The 21,043-nt window shown below is 43.9% G+C and overlaps 1 protein-coding gene across 5 annotated transcripts in view; it reads left to right on the top strand.

The window, feature by feature from the left end:
- Nucleotides 1–21,043, top strand: part of LOC124212668 (serine/threonine-protein phosphatase 4 regulatory subunit 1) — a 136,688-nt gene that overhangs the window by 73,035 nt on the left and 42,610 nt on the right. Inside the window, exon 1 of one of the 5 annotated variants that reach the window (XM_046612984.1) lies at nucleotides 7,270–7,362. The exons of the other annotated variants lie outside the window; for them this stretch is intronic. The gene's annotated coding sequence lies outside the window, so the exon portion shown is untranslated. Of the gene's footprint in view, nucleotides 1–7,269; nucleotides 7,363–21,043 lie in introns of those variants that run through there. 5 annotated transcript variants of the gene reach the window in all.

Here is a 21,043-nt window from a genome sequence, read left to right as displayed (position 1 = left end):
GTATTACCGTCAAGATGGCGCGTTGGCAAAAATTCAATACACAGTGATGAAATTCGCCTCGCGAACCGCGCCTTTCGTATCAAATTTCAATCCAAACCTTATTAATTACACTTCGTTGTTGGTCGTGTAATAAGGCATTAAGAAATACACTAATTGTCATACCAAAGCGGAGAATTAAAAACATTTACTCGATAAATAAATGTGATAAGTAAATGTTAGCCTCGCGAAGCCGCAGTTTTCTGCCGACTCGACGATACGCGTTTCTTTCTTTTTATTGGGATAAATTTTTACAAACCATTTGAGAACGTAAATTGTACTCTTTACATGCAACGGATGCACTTTTCTCATCGTCGACGCGTCGAGTTTCTTTACAATTTATTTAGAATATTTTATTCGGGCGAAACTTTGCGCGAAAATAGAAGCTCGAGTTTGTTGTGTTCGGCGCGGTCGAAAATGCGCCGTGCGAAGTAGAACCGTGCGCAAAATGGCGGCCACATAAGCTCTCGAAACGTTGGTAAGAATTCCACGGATCGTTGGTGGAATATTTATTGCATACGGGATGACGCTTGAGTTTTAGTTTTTCACTTCTTTTTTATTCCTTTTGTTCCGAATTTACGGTTCTTTGAAATTTTGCGATAAAAAAATATATCGTTTCTTTTTCTTACTTCTTTTTCTTTTGATTTTCAATTGTTAGAGATCGTCTCAATTCGGACTTGAAACATTCCCACGCTTCCGTGTGTAATTTTGAAAATTCTACAATTTGGTTACTTTCGCACAATCGTCGACTCGGTCGTCTTGCGAGTGGGAAAACTGAAGAGAGGAAAAAGGAAAAAGAAACAGAAAAATGAAAAGAAAATAACCGCAGGTATAAAAGTTTTTCTCGGAACGAAAATGTACATCACGTGCGTATATATATATATACCTACGATGACAATGGCGGAAATGAGAGGAAGGAAAAATCTTCTTGGAAAAAGTGTAAAGAGGCTGCAAATCCGCCGGTCCCAATAAGATCCCACAACCCGATGATGTTAAGTGTCTATATGTATACATACAATTTTGGTCCTGCGAGAAAAGAGAGAGAATGAGCGGAATGAGCCGCATAGAACTGCGTTTTTCTCTCCCTTATAGAGCCCTCCTCCTCTCCCCCCCCCCCATAGAGAATTGGTCTAGCAATAAATAATCTTAACATATTTTAGGATCGGGGGATCGTCGAAGGCGTCTCGAGCCTTCCCAGAAACGAAGCCGCTGTGTGGTTTCAAAGTTTCTGGGTGGCGCTTAGCGTGTGAACGGGGAAAAAATCAAAGAACTTAAAGAGAAACGGCGGCGGCGGCGGCGGCGGCGATGCTTGCATGAATGCCGGGGGTGGGAGGCAAAACAAAAAGGGGAGGGAGGGTTGAAAAAAAATTTAAGGAGAGTTAGAGAGAGAGAGAGGGGGGGGGGGGGGGAGTGAAAAGCAGAGGGTGAATCTGGGTCGCAACGGCACTCGCTCGTATTTCAAGGGCTTCGGGACGACTCGCGCTTTCGGAACATAATGCGAGAGATTAGCGTTTCTGTTTTTCTTCTCTCTCTCTCTCTCTCTCTCCTCTCTCATTCATGCGTGCCCCACGTTTCCGACACCTCCTCCCGCGGCCCTGACTGACCTGCAGCCGTGGTAGCAGCGGCGACATTTAACAGCCGGATAAATAATCGTCTTGATAGGGAAAACTCGACGACGACTTCCGCTTAAGCCTTACATATTAGTGTAGGTACATCCTATCTATTGCGCTCGTCGCCGTAGTAGCGATGACCGCCGAGATGAGCGTAATCGATGCAGCGATTGATCGAGGTGAAAAAATTAAAAATAATCGAACACGACTCGATTGAATCGGTTAAAATTAGTGGATTAATCGATTATAACGTATTTATTGTTTCTCCCGGAACGGCGCATTTGTAATAAAAATTTGGTTAATTTCAACACGCAGTTCTAATGGCGGAAAAGTTTCGTTGATGAATTATAATTTCATTTAAAACAAGACAATGACAATAATCGATACTTTGTTCACATGACAAGGTATTTTGATACGCGGAAACTCGGTTTTTGTAAGATGCATCAGGTGTACTTACCGCAGTCAACTGATTGTGAGAAATGTGCGAAAGGAGGAAGAGAAAAGAAATTGAGAAACAGAAATGCCGTGGGATGAGTAATCGATGCAAGAGTTCTGACGAGTTTATTCACACGTCAGAAAACTGTACCAATTGTAACGTTGGTTTAAAAAAAAAAAAAAGAAAAGAAAATCGGAAACTGAGAAGTTTTCATTGAAGCAGTTCAGTACAACATTTATTAACGTTGAACGTGGTTGCATTATCCGATAGGTATCTTTTGTTGATATCAATTTTAATTGATATAACAACTCGATTTGTTCAACATTTATTTTCAATTATACATGTATGATAAATATTTCAAAATATTAAGGCGTTACTCTGTTATATCGGCGACCATTTAAGTGAAAACCCAACTTCAGGCAATTCGTCAACGATTCATCCGTAATTTATGGAAATTGGGGGATTGTTTTGTGTCTTCCAATCGCGGGGAAAAAAACATCGCTTTTGACTTTTTTTTTTTTTCACCGGACTTTACACCCGATCCTTACTGTTTTTAAAGAAAAAAAAAATGGGTGCGTGTACTTATGTACGCGCGTGAGAAGTTATACTTCTTTGGCATCATTAAAAAATACACAACATGTCAAAATCTTCTGTCACACAATGATAAAGAAAAGAAGTATGTAATAAAAAACAATAAAACAAATAACGGATGTCTTACATTATATTTAAATAATCTATTAAATTTTTGTCACGAACTTTTTATTAAATGTTCTATTAAATTTATTTCTTTATTTTGTAAATATTAAAAAACCAATAATAAATATTCAACATTGATAATTTAATAATATTTAGTATTAATTATATTAAATAATGATATTTTAATTTATATCAATAAATAATACATACGGATAACTAACCTCAATTATATTGGAGCACTTGAAAAAGTATTTTAGCACAATTTTTTCACTAATATTCACAAACAGTAAATAATATTAATCCAAATATTCAATTTAAATCACTACTGAATATATTTTATTGCCACATGTATAATTCGCACTTGTATGAAAGTAAAACACGTGTTGTGACTGTAAAAACTAAAACCATGTGGATAAATATTTAGCTTTTTTTCGAGACTTAATGAATTCGGTTGAGTGGGCAACTTCATCCTGTTAATTTTGTGTTACAGTTTTGTGTTACAGTGATGCGCGCGCATCGTGAAATTTCACTCTCATCAGTTTTTCATGACGCGCCTAAAGAAGTATAACTTCAAAAAAAAAAAAAAACATTCATCGAATTGACAACGGTTGCCCGTTTGTCGGATGGCCGCAGGTGTTTCATGATATAATAGTAATAGTAATAATAATAATAATTAATAACATCATACATTTTGATAAAAATTGCACAATCACATATATTATATATAAATATGCGTGTGTGTGTATATTATTCAATTATTCTCTATTCTGCCATGCTGGTGCTGCATCGCCAGGCGATTTCTAAACGAAGAAATTTCTTTACTCGTACATCTATAGGGTATACGATCTTATCTTGAACTGATCGTAAATTTTGGTCGTCGAGTTATGGGAAAAGCCTCGGGTCCCGCTGGCCGCGCCGCAGCGGCGACTGATTTTCTCTCTTTTCTCTCTCTTTCTCTCTTTTTTCTCTTTATCTATCCGCTCTTTCCAGCCTGGTATAACGCCGTACTTTACTGCTACTATCCCCCTCTTCTCCCCGGATCCCGGAGGAAAGAACGGGGCGTGTGAACGAAATTTGAACGGTATTTTGAAGAAGAAAATCCAACAGAGCTACATACATATATATATATATATTTTTTTTTTTTTTTTTCTCGCAAGGGATTATCTCACGGACTTGTCGACTAATCTTGGTCCTCGGAGTTGAAGAACTTCACCCGCTTAATTTATCACCCCCGCATAAGTCGCCTGATGCGATAGAGAACTGCAATGCCTGTCGTTTGTACCTTGTACCTGTTATGGTTTTTCTTTTTTTTTTTTTTTTTTTCAAACTGTATCGTATTCGTACGCAAATGAAAATTTACGCGAGCGTTGGAAGTTTTGTCAAAAAATTGTTTATTTTACGGAAGCTTACAGTACAACTTATACTTGTGATTTTCTTTGTGCTGCTTCTTCTTCTTCTTCTTCTTTTTTTTTCCCCCTCCTTCGTCGCGAATTATTTATACCGCAGCGTAATATATTGTAAGTATATACGGTGTTACAGAAGAGATTTGCAGATTTATCATGACGCTGAGATTCGAGAGGGGCTACTTTGGGTCGCTTCTGAGAAACTGCCGGGGCTTGTATTATATGTATATGTATGAAGGAGAAGAGGGCGCCGCGGCTTGAGAAAAGGTCCCGAAAAGAGGCGGGAACAAAAAAAAAATAAAAAAAATAAAACGTAAAGTAAAGTGAAGCGGAAAAAAGAGTAGAAAAACGGATGACGCGCATCATGGGAAAAATTGAGACACGCTTTTCGCTTCCTTATATATATTAGGTAAGGTAGACGGAAAAATATTTAACGCGGTGAATTACAAAATTTTTTTCGAGTCAAATTCTACATCAATTTTTGTAGATGTATATATATATGTATATAGGTAACAGAAGTTGCTGTAACTCTTACATTGTTATCGGATTTTGCAAATCTTGGCACGAATTTTGTAAATTTGACTTAAAAAAAAAAATACTACGTGCATATATTCATCACAGGTGACGTAAAATGTAAAATATATGGATATTTTTTGTTATTTTTATTTCTTTTCGCTGTACCCATTGTACACTCTGCAGTGCACGATGGTCACTGACGATAAGTTTGAATTCGTATGATATAGTTGTCTTACAATTGTTCAATGATGGCGGTTCGATTTCTTTTTTTCTTTTTTGTTTTTCTTCCGTTCGTCTACCTTTTTAAAAAGAAATCGAATCACAGATTATAAACGCACAATAACGCGGGATTAACAAGTCGAGGGTTCGACGATCGTTCGCGAAAAATATCACGTCGTTTTCAGGCAGCGGCATTTCTTCTTCACCCGCGGCGCGGGTATTAATTAAGAAAGTGTTGCGACAGGCGTACAGGTGGGTTATAGCAGCCTCTACGTCTCCCGTTTCGTACTTTCTTTTTTCCTCCATTTCTCTCTCTCTCTCTCTCTCTTCGCTAGACGTCGCTCCTTGTCCTAAACTCATCCTTCGTGCCTTTGATGTTCCATCATCTGCACATATTTTGCAAGATCGTGAGAGGAAGACGGTCACCGATCATTTTCCGAAACGCATCCCCCCCTATTTTTCTGGTCCAGTCGTCCGCCGCTGCTGCTGCCGCTGCTTCGTAATCGAAAGAACGCGCGGATGTAAAAATTATATCGAGACTCGGATACCGACGTATCCGTAAGGGATTGCTCACAGGGATGAAAATAGGACGGGATCGCCGGAATTATAATACCGTCGTTACCTTACGTTACACCACACTGGCTGTGCGTAAGATATACGTAGGCATACGTAGAACACATCGGCGGAATGTCGCGATTGCACAACGTTACACGGGGCTATAAGAGAAGAATGTGAACGACCCACATGTCGGATCTGGGTCAAGCTAGTCACAGACGGGCCGCCGTGTGCATGCATGCCCATCGGACACCATTACCGATATACGTGTGTACCAACCGATGATATCGGCTTGCAGCATTGTAGGTGCACGGGCATATTTGACGTTTCACCTAGAATTCGCTGATTGTGTATATGCGTAGAAAGAGAGAAGAAGAGGAGAAGCAAAAGATAGTTTAAAACGCATTACTGCACGGATAACAGTGAAATGCGCGAAAGCTTTCTTTTCTTATCGCATATACTTACCGCAAACGTTTTTGCTCGATCGACGACAGGCTTAAACACAAGGATATAACCACGCACGGTATATCGATAAGTACGCGTTGTAATTTCATCTGCATTGATACTTACCGCATCGTCGTGTGCGCGTGTGTGTGTGTATATATATACATATATGTATACGTATGCTATATATATACGTTTATAGGATGAGAAGGTAATAATTATTAGAACGATTCGATATGTGCGGGCAGGGAAGGGAGGGATGGTGGGAGGTCGGGTTTGAGGGCAAGGCACTTGAGCGGCGTTGTTCTCAGTCACCTCGGTACATAGATAATTACGACATTAACGGAGATAACGCCGAGGCGGCGAGGTATTCCAGGTACAGCCTCTCGGCTAATTAATATACAACTGCACCGGGCCGCGTATATACGCCGCCTCTGCGTGCGCGAGAGAGAAAGAGAGTGTGAAGAGGAGGGAGGAAGCGGACCGAGGCTGAGGCTGCGGCTGAAAAGACGGAAACAAATATTTGACTCGCGCTACTTTGGACTCCGCGCGAGAGCGAGGAGAACGAGGAGAGAGGAGAGAGTAGGTCCCGTACGCCGCAGCCCAAAATCGGGAATGTGTATCTCCTCTCTCTCCTCTCTCCACTCGCCGCTCTCTTCCCTCTCTCGAAACGTCTCGCGAGGTGTATACGTCGTGGGCACAGGTGCCCCATTGATAGGGTCGGCCCTGACTGAGCGGACATTCCACGGGCCCCAGGTAGCATTAAAGGAATGCAGATGGTATGAATGAGGTAGACCACGCCGCGCGCATCGCCGATGGACGGGCGGGCGAGAGAGAGAGAGACAGAGACAGAGAGAGAGAGAGAGAGAGAGAGAGAGGGTGGGGTGGGGGGTCAGTCCTCGGGATCGGTGAGGTGCATTCCACGTTACCACGATAATTAACGGCTGTATTCCCTCTCTCTCTCCTTCACTCTCTCGCTCCGTTCCTCGCGGCGTTCGTTCACTCGCTTTAAATACTAATAAAGCGCCGTAAGCCAGACACGTACGCCGTATCTAAATACACGTATTAATACCTGGATATTCGTTTTTCGCGAATGCCGGTTTCTGTACGCGCGTGAAAATTTGTCCGAGAAAATGATGTTTTTTTTTTTGTTTTTTTTTTTTATATATATATATAATTTTTCCGTCCGTAATCCATAATGATACAAGTCGTAAAATTGTACTGTAATATATCGTGTTGTTAATTATTGAAGGAATTTTTCATTTTATGTATATATGGATGTAAAGCTATCTATCACGTACATACGGATTTTCTCACAATTATATCTGACATTTGCGTTTCTTTTATCTTCCAGGTGAGTGTCCCGCACAATCCAATCTTAGTATACGTATGTGCATAATTGTATGGTCAGACTCATCGATGATGTGGTTCTGCAACCGTTTTAGCGGTGAGTTGAATTATCACATGTTGTCGTTATTATTATTGTTGATATCGTTGTTGTTGTTGTCGTTATTATTATTGTTGTTGTTGTTGTCGTTGTTGTTGTTATTACAGGCGCATGTATGCACGACAATATTGAGAGCCTGCATCTTTGATCCACATACTTGTATAATCCATAAATCATTGCACGTGCGTACATATACGATCGATGTTTGTCCGTTCGGTTTCGAAAAATTTCGCGTAAATATGTTCCGTTCTCGAATGCGGGATTCATCAACGGAAAAAAAAAAACAAACAACAACAACACGTAGTAGTAATGATAGTATTATTTTCATACAGATAATGATTTAACGTCGTTTTATGTAGGGCTTCTGACTCGTATGCATAATTTTCGCGCGAATGAAGGTACGCGTACTCTCTGTTATATACAGCGATGCGCGTGTGCGTACCGTGTATAAAAAACGTGGGGACACGACGGGAGCTTATCGATTATGTATTTTTAATCCGTATATCTGTTGCACCGGGCCGGAAAGGAAGTGTTTGTTTACAGACGATTCAATGGTTATCACTTTCCGAAACCCGGCCCCTTGACGACGGGGTCGTTCATCCGTCGTACGCAATGTCCGTACATATACCTGCGTTAGATGTTGTTATATCCCATAATGCGTATGTACCACGTACGTAGGATAAGGTATAACGTACGCGACGATCTATCAGTTTATCCGCATACGTGTTGTCATTATCATTAATTGTCATCGTAATCGTCGGATGTTTTTCTTCTTTTTTTTTTTTTTCTCCTCATGTAATATCAAAATCGTACGAAAGGAGGATTAAAAAAAGATCACATTATATAAAGATCAATTACCGACATGTTCGAACAGTCGACTTTTACCGGCGTGCGGCAATCCGTGCAATGTTGCTTTTTGTTTTTGTTTTTTTCCCTCAAATTTTACTACCGACCTACCCACGCAATCACGTGTTTTAAGTAAAAGTCTTGCAAGGGAAATCTTCGAAGTCGTTGAAAAAAATTTAACGCATCGGTAAAATTCTGTGACTAATAACTTCTCGACCGATAACATTGATATTACACGCGTACCGGGTCAGGCCGCAAGGCCCACGCTGAGGGCACGCACGGACCGAAAGCCGGGAGTCGGTCAGAGTCGGTGGTGCAAAGTCGAAAGAATCTCATTCATAGACTGCTGGCGAGCCATGCGGCGCAGGACCGCGGAGAGGAGAGGAGTGAAGATGAGGACGAGATGAGATGAGAAGAGATGAGATGAGATGAGATGAGATGAGATGAGATGAGACGAGAGGAGACGAGTGGCTGGAGATGCTCGCTCGGTGCTAGGTGGAAGCGATAGGAAACAGCTATTCGGCGCAACGCGCGGCGCGAGAGGGTGAAAAGCGACTCTTGGAGGCTCTTCGGGGCGCCAGGCAAGGATCGAGAGGCCCACGAGGCGAAATGAAATCCTTGCTTCACCCTGTGAGCTTATTCCCGCGAGTCGCGCACGGTGTGCGGCGTTAGGAGAGGAGCCTGCGGCCATAATTTTTATCTCTCTCTCTCTCTCTCTCTCTCTCTCTCTCTCTCTCTCTCTCTCCCTTTATTCTTTAAATTTTTCAACTCATTATTTCTTTATCCTATTTATTATTCTGTTTCTATTTTGCACTCTCTTCCGGTCTATTTAATCTCATCTGTTTTTTTTTTTATCTCCTTCTCTAGTCATTATTTGCAATTATTTTTTTTTTTCGTTACTTACCAACCTCAATTTTAACGCACGTTCATTTGTTGTTAGTTTTATTATTTTTAATGAATTTAATTTGTTTACATGAGCTTACTGTATGCCGCCCGAGCGGACTTGTCCCAGGGCGGATAAAAGCATCTCTCTCTGTCTCTCTCTCTCCTCTTCCTCTTTCTTTATAAATCGCTGTAATTCAATAATTTTGCCTGGGGGGGGGGCAGCTTTGGCGATATAAATCCATACCTATGTTTAGGAGTTCCTTTTATTTTAGAAATTTTAAACACTTGGAGCAATTTCAGTTTGAGGGCATTGTTATTTATAGTTTGAAGAACATTTTGGAATTCTTTTCATTGAAATTGATATTAAAATTGATTTTCTCTCTCTCTCTCTCTCTCTCTCTCTCTCTGTTTTCTTATCTATTCTTTTATCTTCGCATTTATAGAACTCTACCAGTTTTCTTCCTACAGTTGTCGGGCAATTAAACTCTGCACCGGTTTTTACCTCGCATTTTTAGACGCTGCTTGTACTTCTACCGTAGGACTCGATTATATACATGCATACACAGGCATGCACACGGAAACGTTCCGCTATCAGAACCTGCCCCGAGTGATTGCGGCGACCGCGAAGAGAGACCTTCCGGTCAGTCGAACGCGGGGGCTACGCGTGCATTTTAATATCCACGTTCACAAACTCGCCGTATTCAAACGGGATTTCAATCAGGCCGCAAAACCACATCCGTGCTCTGCCTTGCATATTGTTGCTATTAATTATTGTTCCTGTTATTAAGAGAAGAAGGAAGTAAAACTATCGGTCGTAAGGCAGGGTTTTTCCTTGTATACTCCGAGCGCGACACGCACGCTCATGTTTCCACACTTCCGGCAAAATTTCTTTCTTTTCCCGCAATGGTAATTTTATCCCTCCGCGCATACCTCACCTCTCGTTTTCATTAGGTACGGGCAAACGATTTCAATTGCCAGAGAATTTCGTTTCTAAATCCGAACGCGCAGGTATGCAAACGATGCAATTTACGGAAATTTAGAAATTACATTCTCGTATAATTAAATCTACTTTTCACTTGCAACAACAACAATAATAATAATAATGATAAGCGAGCCATGCGCGTAGAGTAAATTTACATTTATACTCTATACGCGAAGAGTGACGAACTTTTCCGGGAAATAAATAAATTTACGTAGGCGCGACGTGTTTCGTGTGTAAAAAAAAAAAAAAAAAAAAAACCAAAAAAAAAAAACGGAGAAAAGTTGGAAAAAAAATAAATGAAAATAAAAATGAACACATTCACGTACGCATTGCGCGATGCACTCGATACGTGCATAACGCAAGTCGAGAATTCCGCGCGGTTATAATTTACGACGGAATTTCAAGGTGGTGCAGGAGTAGGTAGCTTGGGGGGGGGGGGGGCTGTAAAAAAATGCCTCGAGAGGGAAGAGAGAGGGAGGTAATTACGGGTGTGATGGATGATGGGCGCGGTCTTATAGGGCGCCTCGCTTCCCTTCGTAAACCGAGGCCCTTTCATCCCCCCGTCGCGTAATTCTCGCCGTAATTTCAGCTCTGATAGATATCGCGATAGTTCGGTTCATTTCGCGGAGGATAAGATTTTGCATATGTATATTATACGTAACTGGCGGAAAGCTTTTATTAGCGATGTGCGTGTTTTCGTTTTAAATTTATGAAAGAGGATTGTTTTTACAATAATTTTGACCGACGCAGCAACGTTATTCATTCTGTGGAAGTACGAAAGCTCTTTTGTATATACATGCCTGTAAATATACGTCGGGCAAACAGATGATTTCACAATTTTTGACAATACATAAATATATATACATATATGTATATTAGGACCTACGTAATTGGCGAAGGGTATTTTTATACCGCGAGAATCGAAGCGACTACGTTGTATATTAAGCAAGCGAACAGAAATTAATTATTTTCGTATTTATCGGGTATTTGTTAAACGAGATGAAAAAAGTAGGAAAGGGGAAGAGAAAAGAAGGAGAAGAGGATAAGGAGAAATCTTCGAATCCTCGACAGAGTATATTCCAGGATTACCGCGTGCAACGTCGCACATGCAGAGCACTACATCTCTTATCGAGGTAATAAGAGGAACGGAGAAACGAAAAGAAATTACCTACGATCCGTTCGTTCGCGGCTTTCGTTTGTGTTCATCTCCCGACAAGGGGTCTCCCACCCCCTCCACCCCTCGCTCCCGAGAGTTATTTCAGCCTGTGTTCTCTCTCTCTCTCTCTCTTTCTCTCTCTCTATCTGTTTCTCGTTGTTTTCACGTTCAGCTTCGTCGTTTCGACCTGTGTTTTGTGTGTGTTGTTATACCGGTGTGTGCGCCTTCTGCTGCACCTTCGTTTATGCATGTATTCGTGCATGCTGCACACACACACTGCATGGCTGCGTTTTACCCGACGCAGGACCACAGGCCAGTGGTCTCTCGGGGGGCACTGGCCACGGACTCGATCCGAGCTTCTCTCTGCCTCTGCTCTCCTCTCCTTGTCCCGGTGCATTCCGTCAGCGGGGGGAATTCCTCCCGAAATTCCTTCACGCACGAACCAACCTGTGCTACTCCTCTCCTCTCCTCTCCTCTCCTTCTCTCTCTCTCTCTCTCTCTCTCTCTCTCCGTGATTTTCGTCTCTGCACGGTGCATGTTTCTTGGTTCTTTCCTTCTTTCCTTACTTACTTCTTTTCCTTCCTTTCTACTCTTTCTTGGTTTGAGCGAAATATCTAGGTACGTAGTAGGTAAGTTGTACATCTTCGCGTTGCATCCTCGTTTACCGACATGTGTTACCCGATGCCACCGCACACACTTCGTATTATACACCTCGTTTAACAACGCTGCAAGCTTTTTGATCTTTATTCATTTATTTATTTCTTTTTTTTTTTGTTTTATTTCCTTCATCACAAAACGATGACAGAGATTCGGGAATTAAAACGTCGTTCCTTATATTCCAACTTGTATGTAGAAATTGTTATAACGCGATACCGTCCGAAATTGATTTTAATTTTCGTTTCGGTACAATTTTTTATTTCTATTTTTTTCTTCTTCTATTCTCTTTTCGCAATTCTTTTGGATGCAAATCGCTCGGTAACTATAACAAAAAAAACATACGATAAAACGCAATTGATTTAAGAGCGTAAAAATTATTAGTCGGGGGATGATGTCCCTGGCAGCGCGTATGCATGTATTATATTATACGCTTTACATTCAAACGTACTCACGTTTACTTCCCCAGCTGTAATGGGTATAGATATATAATATAATATAGCAACGTTGTAAGCCAAGTTCGATGGTCCCGCCACGTTGGATCTGATAATTGAATCGCGGCTGATATCGGAGATTGAATTTTCGACCGGTGGAATTTTGTACCTGAAATACCGGGCCCACGGGGTTCGGCCCCCCTCCACTCCTCCCCGTCTCCTACTTCTCTGCTGCGGTATTAACAGACGGTTGGAATGTCCGTTCTCTGTATGTATTTCTGTATACCATACGTGTGTGTGTGCGTATATATATATATATATTTACGTCCCGCGGTTATTCGTATACCTATGCATATGTGCAATATACGTACCTCTATACTCGTGCATTTTACGCGTTTGTTCGTTCATGCGGTAGTATTCATACGTAATTTGTGCAATATTCCGCTGTACATACACCACGTGATGTGTAAAATGCGGCATGTCGAATCGTCGGAAATTTATTATAAAATTCGCGTATTTCGATTGTAAATAATTTTATTAATTATAATTACAACAACGACAATATAGATATAAGCGTAGCGGGTACAAATCTGAATATTACACCCGAATCGTGAATTAAGTATAAGTATAAATGCGAAAAAAAAAAAGAAATTCTACGGATCAAAGACAGAGTCAAAATTATGCTGGCGAGAAAAGGATGGAACAATAAAATTTGAACGAAACGTTGCACGGCGATTTGTTGAAGGACTTGGTAAAACCGTAAGGAAAACAAAAACAAAACAGAAAAGAAAAGTTTTCAAGAAATTATAAGTCAAGTTTCACGTTTAACCTATATAGGGAATAAATTAGGTGTACGAGTACAACAGGTAGGCAGGGGAGGATGAAGAGGAGAGAGAGCGCCAAAGTATCGGCCGGCGGTGCAGGTCCGAAAGTCTAGGAGAACACGCTCGTTCGTTCTCTACATAGTTCGTTCTTTCGTTCCTTGGTTCGTCGCACAATAGCAACGCACACGCACACACACACACACACACACACGCACGCGCCTCCCCGTTCTTTCGCACGTAAACACACAAGGGCGACGAGGCGAACAGCGGTGGGGAGGGGGAGGGGGGGGGGGGGGAGAGGCTCGACACAAGGTGCTACGTTCACATCGTTCCCCTGCGTGCCCAATTATCATATTGGGTCTGTTGGGCCCGAGCGTATACGTAGTGTGCGCATATGTATACAAGGAGGTGGTACGGCTATCTTCGTCCTTGTCGCACCCGCGCTGACCGACCACCCGCCAGCATAATGCATCCTAAACGGCGGCGCCTCAAAGATCGACGCGCCTGCCTCGCGCGCGTTTTGCCCTTCTCGAAATTCTTCAAAATAAATTAGATTCCGATAGGCGGGGACCACGGACCTCCCCCCCCCCCCCTCCCCGCTAACAACCAACCAACCAACCAACCAACCTACTCCTTGCTTCCGACTCTCTCACCCGTGGCCTTATACAAACCTTATTCACCTTACAATTCGTGGTGTATAAACCTCTTACGCACGGAATATAGCGGAGAAGTATGGCACAGCGCGTACCTGTATATATATATATATATATGTATACATGTATGTGTGTGTGTGTATATACCGTTTAGGCATTCGGTGCTGTACAATGTATGTGCAAGCTTGCAAGTTGCGTGTACGGTTGACGATGATTCCGTAATGGTTTAAGCAGGTATACCTTACTCCATGCAGGTATATCCCTGTATAAAAAGTTATCGGTACACATTTCGACCAGAGTATTTCATGTAAGTACCGTCGAGATTTTTATTTCCCGTGCGAAAGGGGAAATAAAGGGACGGAATCCATAAATGCGGTAAACAAATTTTTTTATTTATTTCTAAACAGATTTTATCAAATACCTACTACCTGTACATAGTTATCGTACGGGTAAAAATTACACCGCGTCTTTGCAGGCGATTGGACAGATTGTCGAAGTACGAAGTAATTACCGACGTTTGAAATTCCCGTTCGAATTGCGTGTAAATACAGTAGGATTAGTGTCTCGTGTGAAAAAAAAAAAAAAAAAAATTTGTACACGTTATTATTTTATTTTATTTTTTTTCCTCCAGGTTACGATCATTTTTAATAACAGCCATTTTCGCACGTGCTAGGCGGGTAGGTTATAACGTTAAATAACTGTTCGGATCGTATAATACCATACGTTCGAGGTGTGTAGGCGTCACCTGAGTGTGACGGCACGTGATCAATAGAATTGATTAATCGCTCTTCCTCCTCATTCTCCCCCGTTTGTGCAGCATACCGCGTAGTATAATTTACGCCTCCGCTCGTTCTAAACTGCAGCTTGCGCATAATTCCACAACCTGTAGAGGTTTGAAACCCCCGAAGTACTGCGGGAATCCGAAAAACTGTCTTTTTTTAGATTACGATTAGTTGTACTTTCTTTTGCGGAAAAGACGGACGAACAGTTGTAGAATTGAATAAAAAATATAAAAGCAAAGGTTTTATCTCTTGCTATTCCCCGACTTTGTAACAACGACGATTTCGTCGAGTCATTTTCAAGGTATAACTGTACTTGCAAAACCCGCTTTTCGAAATTCGACGTGCTAACGAGGGGCGGGGTCGAAGTTCTAAATTTGAAAACTTACGAAAGCGCCTAATTACGCGTTATTTGGCGGCGAAACTTGAAGTATGGAAATGAAACTTACGAAACAACAGAGTTTCCAACGGTCGGAAAGTAGACGGCTCGGAGTTGCGAAACACAAGATTTCGAAAATTCGAGTTCCGCCAGAGCTGAATTCCTAAAAATAATGTTTCTACGGAGTAAAATTTCGAAAATTAAAATATACTCACACAGCGTAGTTTACTCGACGAGTGGGTGTAGAAAAAAAAAAAGAACAACCGAAAATAAGAATGACCGGGATTCGGATTTTGAAATTTTCGCACTTTCGGAACTTTGAGACTCGGCTTTCGGATCGTTCGAAGCTTCGACGTTTCGTCGAAGTTTGATCTCCTTGTCTCCGAGTTTCTCCGCCGAGGGATTCGAGATTCGTCGTTTTCGCAGCCTTTCAAAGCCCAACGACAACCAACGCCGTTCGACGCTCGTCGATGCACCCGACGTAGGTAGGTATTCGGAGGCACAGCGGTGACCCCAAAGAGAACAGGCCGGCCCGAGGGCAGCGAGCCGTTCTTGGCCGCGTCCCGCAATCGGAAGCTTTCGGGAGGCTCGGGACGTGGCCTCCAACCTTGAAACGGTCGCTCGGCGTTCGATTCCTAGAAGTGCCGTGCCGCGGTTCCCTCGGGGTGGCATTGATCGACCGTATCTCACCCGCGCACATATACAGCTTAGTCGTGTGCCCGGGTATACGTACGCGGCGGAGTCGCTTGCGGACAAAAGCTTCTCCTCTCCGCGTGTCGGAGAAACCCGGCGCTAGGCTCCGAGGAGGGTTAACCGCCCCTCCGATACTATCTCTGCCCCAACCTTCCCTTTCTCAGCTTACCCGCCCTCGTCAACGTTTCTTTGCCGAAGAGAACCGCCGCGCCGTATCCCGTCCTCGACCTCCTCCTCTCACTCTCAAAACTACAACGCCATTGACTGGTTGTTAGCGGGCGATTAGAGCGTTACTCGAGCGCGAACAATTCGACGAAATTCGATCGATGATCCCCATTCGCGTCTAGTCAAAATGCGCGCATAATAAATGGCAAATTGCACGTGTCAAGCGCGCCAAACTCGGATCAATGTTTTTCTTACTTCGTGTTTATTTTTCTTACTGTTTGTTTGTTTTTTTTTTTTACAATTAAGGAATTAAAATATATAGTCCATGTTTCGCTTTTTTGCATTCATAGGTATATCGAAAGTTTGAAGAGAAAACTTGAATTAACGACAACAGTTCGCGCAATTAAATATAATTATAATTTGTCGAAGATGTTGGAAATAGGTAGGTGACAAGAAAAAACGAACAAAATATGTAGGTATATAAATGAACGATGTACATGAATGAAATTTTTACTCTTACATTCCGGTATCGTGATATAAAGAGCGTCGGAGGTGGGGGAGGGGAGAGATAGAGAAAAAACCTGTGGTTATCGTACACCTCGCTCTGTACGTATAGATTAAACGGTACGCGTATAACCGTCGCGAAGCATGGGAGGTGGATAGACGGAGAGAGCAAGAGAGAGAGAGAGAGAGGGAGGGGGAGGGAGAGAGAAGCCCACACAAGCCACGCCGGATACTCCCCGCTTCCGGTCCCACACACATTCGAACCTCTGTGACATCTCGAAGCCCGCGTTCGTGATGCACGACGCCCTTCTCTGCCTCCTCCTCCCACGGTTAGTAGACGGTCCCCGAACCCCCCTGCCCCCATAGTCGAGTCATTCACACCCGATACCGCTGCATCGCTTGCAGCTCGCCGATGATCCTAACTCCTCGAGACCCCGATATCATTCCTGCTTCCTTTTACTTATACACACGTTATTCTTTGCGTCTAACGCATAATCCTACGCAACGACGATTGTTACCGATATCTTTGTCATTTTTACGACGATTATTTGTTTTTTTTTTTTTTTTTTTTATCATTTATTGCCGTATTATAAGATTCTCCGTGCGCGTAACGTGGCGCAGCGCAGCGGCGAATCGACGCGCGAAATAATTCGTGGCGACGACACCGCGCCCAAAAAGCCCCGAGACTTACGTAGGGCAAGGTAACACTCGACACGATATTTTAGATACATACGTGGGGGGGGGGGGGGATGTAAGGTGTGGTGCAGAACTGCACGGTATCGCGGATGCAGGCAGGCAAGCGCGAATCTTTATGAATGTGGCCGCGCGAGGCAGCGGCGGAGAAAAAAGAGCGGTTGGTCGGAAGGAGGGGGGGGGGGGGGGCGAGATACTACCGTATACCCAGTACTCACCACCACCGTCACCACCGTCACGACCGTCGTCGTCTCGACCACAACCGCAAGCACCATCGTCGTACTACGTTGTGCGCGCTACGCGTTTCGTGTGTCGCGATTACTACCGACGCTCGGTGGTTGTGTGTGGTAGTAGTGTAACGTAAAAGCAAGCACCAGCAGCAGCAGCAGCAGCAGTCGTCGTCGTCGTCCATTATTCTACTACCACTACGGTTACCTCTGCACTAACGTGTGCGCGCAGCAGCATGCATACAATCGCACGTGGTTTGCAGCGGTACGGGTGGCGTCAGTCTGCTGCTGCTGCTTGCCTTCTTGCCGAGTTCAACTCAGGGGCAAACCACGAGGGGAATACCCTGCCTGCCCCCCCCCCCTCCCCCCACCACCTCCGCCCCTTACCCTCGACACTTCGCCCCCACCACGCCGTCGCGCTCCGTATTTTCCCCTCTGATAATTATTACGTTCACGCGACGATGACGACGACGACGACAACTACGATATTCATTGATATTTTCACTGAGCTACGCCGCACGGCCCGGTTTTTCTTCACTCGCATGTATTATGGTTCCGAATGATTTCTTTTCCTTTATTTTTTTTTTTACCTTTCTTTCTTTCTTTCTTTCTTTCTTTCTTTCTTGTTGATGCATTCCCGATCGTCGAGTCTTTTCGAAAAACATCGCGTTCGTCGTTCGCACGCATGCTTCGGCTCTTTAGATTCAACTGTTATCAGCATGGACCGCGATATTTTTAGTTCTAAATTTATTCTCAATTCTCGTGATGGCTGCCGAGTTGTACAGTTTAATACCGTGTATCCTCTGTGGCGAGTGAATATCATGCTCCATCTTTGTAAAGTTTCGTTGAATTTTCTTGTATCGCCAACGAATGCCGTATAAATGAACGTGATTGTCTAAATTTAAATTATTACGTATATATTCTTCTGTTATATAATTCGACAAAATTGGGGAAAAACAATATCAATCCGTACGTGTTTTGTAAACAATTCCGTCAAGGAGGAAAAAAATTGATTCAACTTACGTCAAGAACATTTCTCCGATAGCCGGCTTCTTTATCGATAAGCAAAAAAAAAAAACAACACGGTTACCCTTTAATCTCATTCATTTAGAAATTGCGCATTACGTGCAGATGATAAAAAATGGGTTAGATAGTTTTAAAAATTTACAGGCTTTTTTGATTTCAAATATTACCTCGTAACATTACTTCTAACTTCTGTTACTTTCAACGCAGTGACGTAATTTGAAAATTAGCAACTGTTACGATACATTTTTCATTCGCAAACATTCTCAGCAAACTTGAATTTGTCAGCGATGTTTACAATAGCAAGAAAAAAAAATTTAAAAAAAAAAAAAAAATGGCGCTCAACGCGATCGCTGCCGCTGCGATTTACAGATCAAGCTCCCCGACCCCGATGCGAAGCCCGCGCGTCGCTAGTGTCGGCCCTGAATCCCTGGTATACGGCATCCGCTGGAATGCACGCGACCAAGGAGGTCTCTTTGGGATCGGCGGGGCTGGGGGCAAGTCTCGTCTCTGCATATACCTATATACGTATACGCGTTTGTCCCGCGCCTCTGTAACGTGCGTGCGTGCGTGCCTGCGTGCCGAGCATACACGAGCGCACGCACGCGGGCGCGCTCATATACACGAGTGCGGGACCGTTAATGAAACTTGCAGTTCTCGGAGGCACGCTGCATGGTGCGTCGCATGCAGTCAGCCGCGCGCAGCCTCAGTGACGACGCCGACGTCGTCGTGCCCGGAGGGTGGTAGTGGACATCCCTCCCTCCACCGTCAAATCCGGGCCAAGGAACCGACGGCCCTCTACTCCGAGAATTCGTGAGAAAGAGACCCGCTGTCTCGAAACACGCGTGTCGGTCACACGGGATACCGACCCTGACCGCGTGGAACTTTTCGTGTACTAAAAATAAATAAATGAACATCTTTCGAAATGACGGACGAAGAGCGAAAAAAAAAAAGAAAAAAAGAAACGAGGCGTTTTTTCCACCAATCGGGTGTGATCCTTTCGACAAGTTCATTCACGTGACGCGACTCGTTGAAGAACACGCAGAGGTGTAACGTAGACGTTGTGGGGGAAAAAAAAATATGAATTACATAGAAATAAAAAAAAAAAAAAATTAGGTAAGAAGAAGAAATAGAAATTCTGACGTATCCAAGTAAATACGGAAGAAACCCGCATTTGAGAAGTATCCGTATTCCGCTGATACGGACCGCTCGTTGTCGGGAAAGGATCAGAGTCGTTGAACGATGAAAAATTTCCAGCGTTCGTCGGACGGGGCATTCTCATCTGGCGGCAGACAACGGTCTCGCAACGGCGGCGGCGTTTAGCGCGAATCGCTTAATTTCGCCGGACGTACGTACGTACGTACCGAAGGATAGAAGCGAAACGAAGGGAAGAGAAGAGAAGAGAAGAGAAGAGAAGAGAAGAGAAGAGAAGAGAAGAGAAGAGAAGAGAAGAGAAGAGAAGAGAAGAGAAGAGAAGAGAAGAGAAGAGAAGAGAAGAGAAGAGAAGAGAAGAGAAGAGAAGAGAAGAGAAGAGAAGAGAAGAGAAGAGAAGAGAAGAGAAGAGAAGAGAAGAGAAGAGAAGAGAAGAGAAGAAAAGAAAAGAGAAGAGGGGGTTTGCTCCGCGTCCGTCCGGCGCTCGGCTAGCCGATGCAGGCAGGTCTGTCGTTGGCGGCGGCGTTTCTGAGAAATAACGGGTCTGCTTTATCCCCTCCCCCCCCCCCCCCGTGGCATCGTCTCTCTTCATCTCTCGAGATCTCTGCCGCGACGCGTCTTCGTCACTCTTCTCTTCGACTCCGCGTGCGTGCGTGCGTGCGTGCGTGCGTGCGTCAGATCCGTGAACGAACGGAGGAACGTAGGAACGGTGGAACGGTGGAACGAAGGAACGGACAAACGGACGGACGGACTGGCGAGCGAGCGAAGAAACGAGCCGAAGCCCACCGTAGTATCCGACTCGCTCGCCAGAGTGTGTTGGTGTTGAGCGTGGCGCGCCACCGATCATTCTCAGTGTGGGACGGGCCGCGTCGCCGCGCAGTTCTTCCCTTCGTCGTTGAGAGAGAGTGTCCGTGATACTCGGTTCGCGTTGAAACTACGACGACGACGACGACGACGACCGCGGCGACAAGGTTTCGACTCTCGGACCGTCGACGACGACGAGGTCGAGAGAGTTTGGCCGTAGTTTTTCCCGACTCCGCGTTGATTCTCGTTATCATTCCCGGATCTACCCCGCCTCGCTCTATCTCTCTCTCCCTCCTCCCGCCCTCTACTCCCCCTTCCACCTTCTCTTCTTCCTTCCCCTCCGTCGTAACGTGTCTGCGCCTACCTCGTTCCCTTCTTTCCTCGCTCCTTACGCGCGGTTGACAAGAGTGCGCGTTGTGCGTTATTAAATACCGTTTTTCGAATACACACGTAGTCGCGGAACGGCTTCGTACGGTACGGTACGACACGACACGGGCGCGATTATACGCAGTTGATGTGTGTATTTATGTGTATAGACGCATACGCACTACTCGCACGCATTTCGGAATGTGTGCGTTTGTATGTATGTATCAAGTGCTACGTACGTAAGGTGTTGTAAAGAGTTTTGTGTTCCGTCCAGTGAGCGCCTTCCTCGCAACATACGCGAGCTATATACGATGTAAAACGATGGCAGGCAGGCAGGCAGGCAGCTGCGCTTCCGTCAATCGACTCGAAAATTTGCGTGCGTCAAACGGTTCTATAGATATGAGACATTGAACCGAACGAACTTTTATCCTTGGTTATTTTACGCTGGGGATCACGAATGTT

The sequence above is a fragment of the Neodiprion pinetum genome, chromosome 2 (genome assembly GCF_021155775.2).
Source record: "Neodiprion pinetum isolate iyNeoPine1 chromosome 2, iyNeoPine1.2, whole genome shotgun sequence".
Lineage (NCBI taxonomy): Eukaryota > Metazoa > Arthropoda > Insecta > Hymenoptera > Diprionidae > Neodiprion > Neodiprion pinetum.
Note: the sequence above shows the minus strand (reverse complement) of the source record. Positions and strands in the feature narration are given on the sequence as shown.